This window comes from Erpetoichthys calabaricus, chromosome 10 (genome assembly GCF_900747795.2).
Source record: "Erpetoichthys calabaricus chromosome 10, fErpCal1.3, whole genome shotgun sequence".
Classification (NCBI taxonomy): domain Eukaryota; kingdom Metazoa; phylum Chordata; class Cladistia; order Polypteriformes; family Polypteridae; genus Erpetoichthys; species Erpetoichthys calabaricus.
Genome location: NC_041403.2, coordinates 22531233 through 22537232, shown reverse-complemented (window position 1 = coordinate 22537232; position 6000 = coordinate 22531233).

The window sequence follows — 6000 nt, the reverse complement described above, 5'->3', positions numbered from 1 at the left end:
TTTAATTTTCTGTTTTGTGTGAACTGTTTTACTTTAAACTTAACTAAACTTTTAAAAACGAAGATATTTTGTCTGTGGAATCATTTCTGCGCGTCAGGCTTTTGTTTAATCCCATTTTTTTTTTTTTGAGATAGAGCTGCTGAACTTTGGTAATTTTGGAAAAACGCAGCTACACCAGGTTTTGAAAAAGTTCTGCACAGATCCTCTAATTGAGGATTTGATTTTTTCCAATTTCAAGTAGTATAAAACATTAGTTACCCACTGACTTAAAAGAGGAGACTTAGGATTCTTCCAGTTTAGCAAAATAAGTCTGCGTGCCAATAGTGTAGTGAAGGCAATCACAGTTTGTTTGTCCTTTTCCACTTTAAGCCCATATGGAAGAACACCAAACATAGCTGTTAATGGGTTAGGAGGGATTGTGACACCATGGCTGTCTGAAAGGCACTTAAATTTTTTTGTCCTGAATGATGTTAATTTGGTGCAGGCCCAAAACATGTGACCCAATGAGGCCCTGGACTTGATTGTAGCGTTCGCAGGTTGGATCTTGCCCTGTAAACATTTTGGACAGTTTTAAGCAAGACAGATGTGCTCGATATATAATTTTGAGTTGAATAATTGTATGCTTTGCACATATGGAGCTCGAGTGAATTCTCTGCATTGCTACCTTCCACTCCTTTTCTGATATTTTGAGTGAGAGATCTTTTTCCCATTGTACTCTTGGATCTTTGAAAAGGAGGGACTGTAAAATAACTTCATGTATTGCAGAAATGCTGTCTGAGTCCTTGAAACTGAACAATATATTTTCCAGCATAGATGAGGGTGTGAGATAAGGAAAATCAGGCAGATTTTGTTTAACAAAGTTTCTAATTTGAAGGTAGTGAAATAAATGTGCTGCTGGAAATTTACATTTGGAATGTAATTGTTCATAGGATGCAAAGATGTTGTCTATATATAGATCTCTAAGTAATTTAATCCCAAATCTTTTCCAGATATTAAAAACTGCATATGTTTGCAAGGGTTGAAAAAGGTGGTTTTCATGCAGAGGTGCCACAGATAAAAGATTCTCCATCTTAAAATGCTTTCTACATTGGTTCCATATTCTGAGTGAGTGAAGCACAATTGGTTTGTATTGGGGCACAAAGCATGGAATATAAAGAAGTACTGCAGGATTTTATTTCTTTTGCGGACCAAGCCTGTGTATGTCCATCTATTTGTGTCCAGGTTTTTATAGTTTGTATGTTTGCTACCCAGTAATAAAACTGAAAGTTAGGTAAAGCCATGCCACCTTCTCCCTTAGGTCTTTGTAGGGTCGCTCTTTGGATACGTGGATGTTTTGAGTTCTAAATAAATGAGGTTATGGTTGAATCTAAGTGCTTAAAAAATCATTTATTGATATATATTGGAATGTTTTGAAATAAAAAGAGAAGCTTAGGAAGGATATCCAACTTAACAACGTTAATTCTTCCCCTCTAGAGTGAAATGAAGGGTTGACCATCTATGCAAGTCTTGCTTAATTTTTTCCATACAGACGGCGAAATTTTGTTGATAAAGAGCTCTATGTTTACTTGTGATATTTACCCCTAGGTATTTAAACTGATCTGCAATAGTAGTAAAGGAGCGTCACTGTTATACATCTCAAAATTTTGACAGGTGTTTGTCCCGCCCCCCTGGCTTTTCCGGTACCCACCAGCCAGATGCCAACTGGTTAATGGGCGTTCCCACACTCTGGTCTCTGCCCGTTGTCAGGGCGATGTTTGACAGGCATTGGACCTTTTGTCAGTTGTCCGAAAGGAAATGGTCAGCCGATCTTGGCCTTGGTCTTAAAAAATGGGGCTGGTCATCTTTGTAAGCCGAGACGGACCTTCGGGGACCTGTAAGGTGTCAAAAAGGTAAGTCGGCAATGGGGTGGAGCAGGCATCCTGCTCCTAAGTGTTTACAGAGAGTACAGAGAGCATGTGTGGCAAACCCAGAGACAGGATGTACAAGAAAGCTTTAGAGAGAATCTATTACACAGCCAAGGAAACCTGGGAGTACAGCCCAAACACACCGTGGGCATCCTGTTACCTCACCCACCTTCCAAAACCATACCCTTTATAAAGTAAAACATACAGTGCATCAGGAAAGTATTCACAGAGCGTCACTTTTTCCACATTTTGTTATGTTACAGCCTTATTCCAAAATGGATTAAATTCATTTTTTTCCTCAGAATTCTACACACAACACCCCATAATGACAACGTGAAAAAAGTTTACTTGAGGTTTTTGCAAATTTATTAAAAATATAAAAATTGAGAAAGCACATGTACATAAGTATTCACAGCCTTTGCCATGAAGCTCAAAATTGAGCTCAGGTGCATCCTGTTTCCCCTGATCATCCTTGAGATGTTTCTGCAGCTTCATTGGAGTCCACCTGTGGTAAATTCAGTTGACTGAACCAGCATGGTGTAATTCCATTGGCTAGCTTAACACGAGGCATGTGTTTGTTGATTGGTTAAAAATATGTTGGCGGGTTATCTTAAAAAATCTTTTCTTAAAACGTTTTGATTGGCCCCAGTGTTGTAAATGCCTCACCCAAAAGCATATTTAAGGACAGATATTTGGACCCAAAGGCCCAGGCTCCTCAATAACAAGAATTGGGTATGTTGTGGTAAGCGCGGGTGGCCATCTCCTTATGATCGAGACTTAGCAGGCTGGCTGAGTCCGCCACTATCAAAATCAGAAAGGAGACACCAACGCTTGTTTTACAGCTAACAATTCTTTTGACCGAGCTGAAGTAGGCTGGCTGTGTCCACCACTTTGCAAGATTTTAACCGGCTACGCTAACCATAGTCCCTCTGTCGCTTGGCCAGTCGAGCATTCTTGTTGGTCCATCATGGAGACTGGCTGAAAAGTCCGAGCCAAAGTGCGCTTGCTGCCCCAGCTTACCCCTGTCCGTTTGTCGCTTGGCCAGTCCAGCGTTCTCGCTGGTCCATCGCGGAGACAGGCTGAAAAGCCAGAGCCGAAGTGCAGCATCTGAACTTGTGGTCCCAGCTTACCCCTGTCTGCGTGTTGCCTGCTCAGTCGAGCGTTCTAGCTGGTCAATCACTGAGACAGGCTGAAAAGTCAGAGTCGAAGTGCGGCACCGGCGCTTGCTGCCCCAGTTTACCCGTGTCCCTGTGTCGCCTGCTCAGTCATGCGTTCTTGCTGGTCCATCACAGAGACAGGCCATTATCTATTTTCTTTTACTACAAAGAAGCAAGACATGGATTCTGCAACAACAAAACGTACCGCTAAAGCAGAGACCGGTGTCATCATTATAGAAGATGATCAGTCAGTAGAACCTGAATCTGAACCAGAGAAATCTAAACAGGTAATTTGAATGTATGCCTGTCTAAAAATGTTCTCGGGCTTATAGACATAGCTTATTTATGCTCCAAAGGGCTAGAAAGGATAGACTTGTGTCCTGTGTGTGGATCAAAGGTATTTGATCCATGTATGAGATATGCTGCTGCTATCTCGGTATCTGATTTAAAGTCCTCTCCAATTATTTTTGAGAATAGTTCAGCCACGAATTTCACTGGGTTTGGACTTTCACGATTCTCAGGTAGACCTTTGATTCTAATATAATTGCTTCTGCAACCATCTTCCAGAGCCGCAAGTCTGTCTCCGAGTTTTTTGCATTCGGAATTCGTAGCTGTAACTTCTCCATCGGCGGTAGATGCCGAATGTTCTGCTGTTTCATTTCGAGTCGTGAATGTCTGCTTAACATCTTATGCTGATCGGCAAGTTCTCTCAGTTTAGACGCATTTTCCTGAATGTGTTCCTCAATTTTCCCCAGCATACCTTTAAAGGTTGCATCAAAACGATTATATATACGTTTTTCCAAGTCTTTATTATCCTGCCACAGCTCCAGCCACAGCTTCTCATTTGCTTCATTTTGCAGCTTCTCGTTTCTCTTGAGCAAGCCACTTATTTCTTTCTTCATATTTTTCTGAATGTCTTTCTTAAGCTTACTTATGGCCATGGCCGTGGCCAATGTTGTGATCATTTCCTTCAGTTCGGACATATCATTTCGGCTTTTGTGCTCCACTTGTGAAGTGGCAACTCCGATTATAGCCGATGCTTCCGGCTTGCGAGGAGTAGATGAAAGCATGGATTGCAAGGCCATTTCTAGTTTCAAGTGATCTTCTGGATTCGGCAAGCTATCGTGACTTGCATCACTTGCACCTTTGCTCCCATTTTCACTCTCAACTGGAGATGATGCAGTGGAGCGGGTTCCTGGAAAGTCTGTGCTTTCGCCTGCCTGTTCCAGGTCAGTCTCTGAAAGGCCATACATTGCACTTGGGCTTGATTTGGCTGTAGCTTTAAGTTTCCTTTCCGTTTCTTTCTGACCCCCTTTCTTGTTACTCATGTTTATATACTGTAGTAGAAACTCTTCGGGTTGGTTAAATACTAGGATACCTTGGGATAAAAAGAAATAAGAGAGAAAATAAAGCCACTGCTAACGAAGCTCCGCTTCAGACTTCCATCTCCCGTAACAGACGAGACCCAAACTATTCTGAAACGATGATTGCACTGATTTGTATTTTTTGTATCTCATATACCTTTATCATAAGAGCATCCCTTATCTACGATGGAGCATTTGATCAGAAGAAAATATGAAGCTGATTTTAAATTAAAAGTCATTGAAGTGGCAAAAGAAATTGGTAACTGCACTGCTGCAACAAAATTTGACGTGTCTGAGAAACTGATGTGAGATTGGAGGAGGCAAGAAGATCCATCCATTTTCCAACCCGCTGAATCCGAACACAGGGTCTCGGGGGTCTGCTGGAGCCAATCCCAGCCAACATGGCAGGAACCAATCCCGGGCAGGGTGCCAACCCACCACAAGACACACACAAGCAAACCCACGGGCCAATTTAGAATCACCAATCCACCTAACCCAGGGGTAGGCAACGTCGGTCCTGGTGAGCCGCAGTGGCTACAGGTTTTCATTCCAACCCAATTGCTTAATTAGAAACCAATCATTGCCAATCTCAGACCTTATTTAATTTTATGGCTTGTTAGTTTGTGCAATGTAAGGCTCTTATATCGTAGATTTTTTTCCTTTCCAAGGATATCATCCAAATGATATGAAGCCTAAAACAGATCATTTTCAGTCTGTCACATTTTTCTATTAAGTGTTTTATTAAATCAAACAGTGCATGATGAACACACACAGATGTAATTGGAAAAAAGCTAGCTGGAGAACTGCTGGCTGCTTTGTCTTTTACATCTTATTGCTAATAAGGAGCAATTAAAACACTGAATGCAGCAGTTTAAGATTGAAATAAGCAATTCAGGTTGGAGAACCTTAACAAGCGAGACCACTAAAATGAAGCATCAAAATGTCACTTAAGCAATATGTGCTTCATCAGCAATAATTGAGTTCTCGTTAAGGAACTGGGTTGGAACAAAAACCTGCACATACTGCGGCTCACCAGGACTGACGTTGCCTACCCCTGACCTAACCGCATGTCTTTGGACTGTGGGAGGAAAACGGAGCACCTGGAGGAAACCCACGCAGACACGGGGAGAACATGCAAACTCCACGCAGGGAGGACCCGGGAAGCGAACCCAGGTCCCCCAACTGCAAGGCAGCAGCTCTACCCACTGCGCCACCGTGCCGCCCAGAGGCAAGAAGCTGTTAAAAAAAAAATGTAAGTGTTGCATTTTTGAACGGGCATATAAGTCGGGCTCTGATTTTATGATCAATTTTTCGGGTTTCAAGACCTGACTTTTATGTGAGCATATACGGTTCTTCTTAACTGGATTAAGCATGATTAAGAAATTCTTCTCCAGACAACTAACTTTTTTGTTTGATGTGCCATATAAAGGAAGTACATATGGTATGCTTTACATAAGGTTTACAGATCAACTTAGATTATAAATTACCTGACAAATTACAAATGACCATTCAGCTATCCTGATCCATGCAGCATTTCCAGTAAAATGACAACGTGGTGCTAAGCTTTTCATCCTG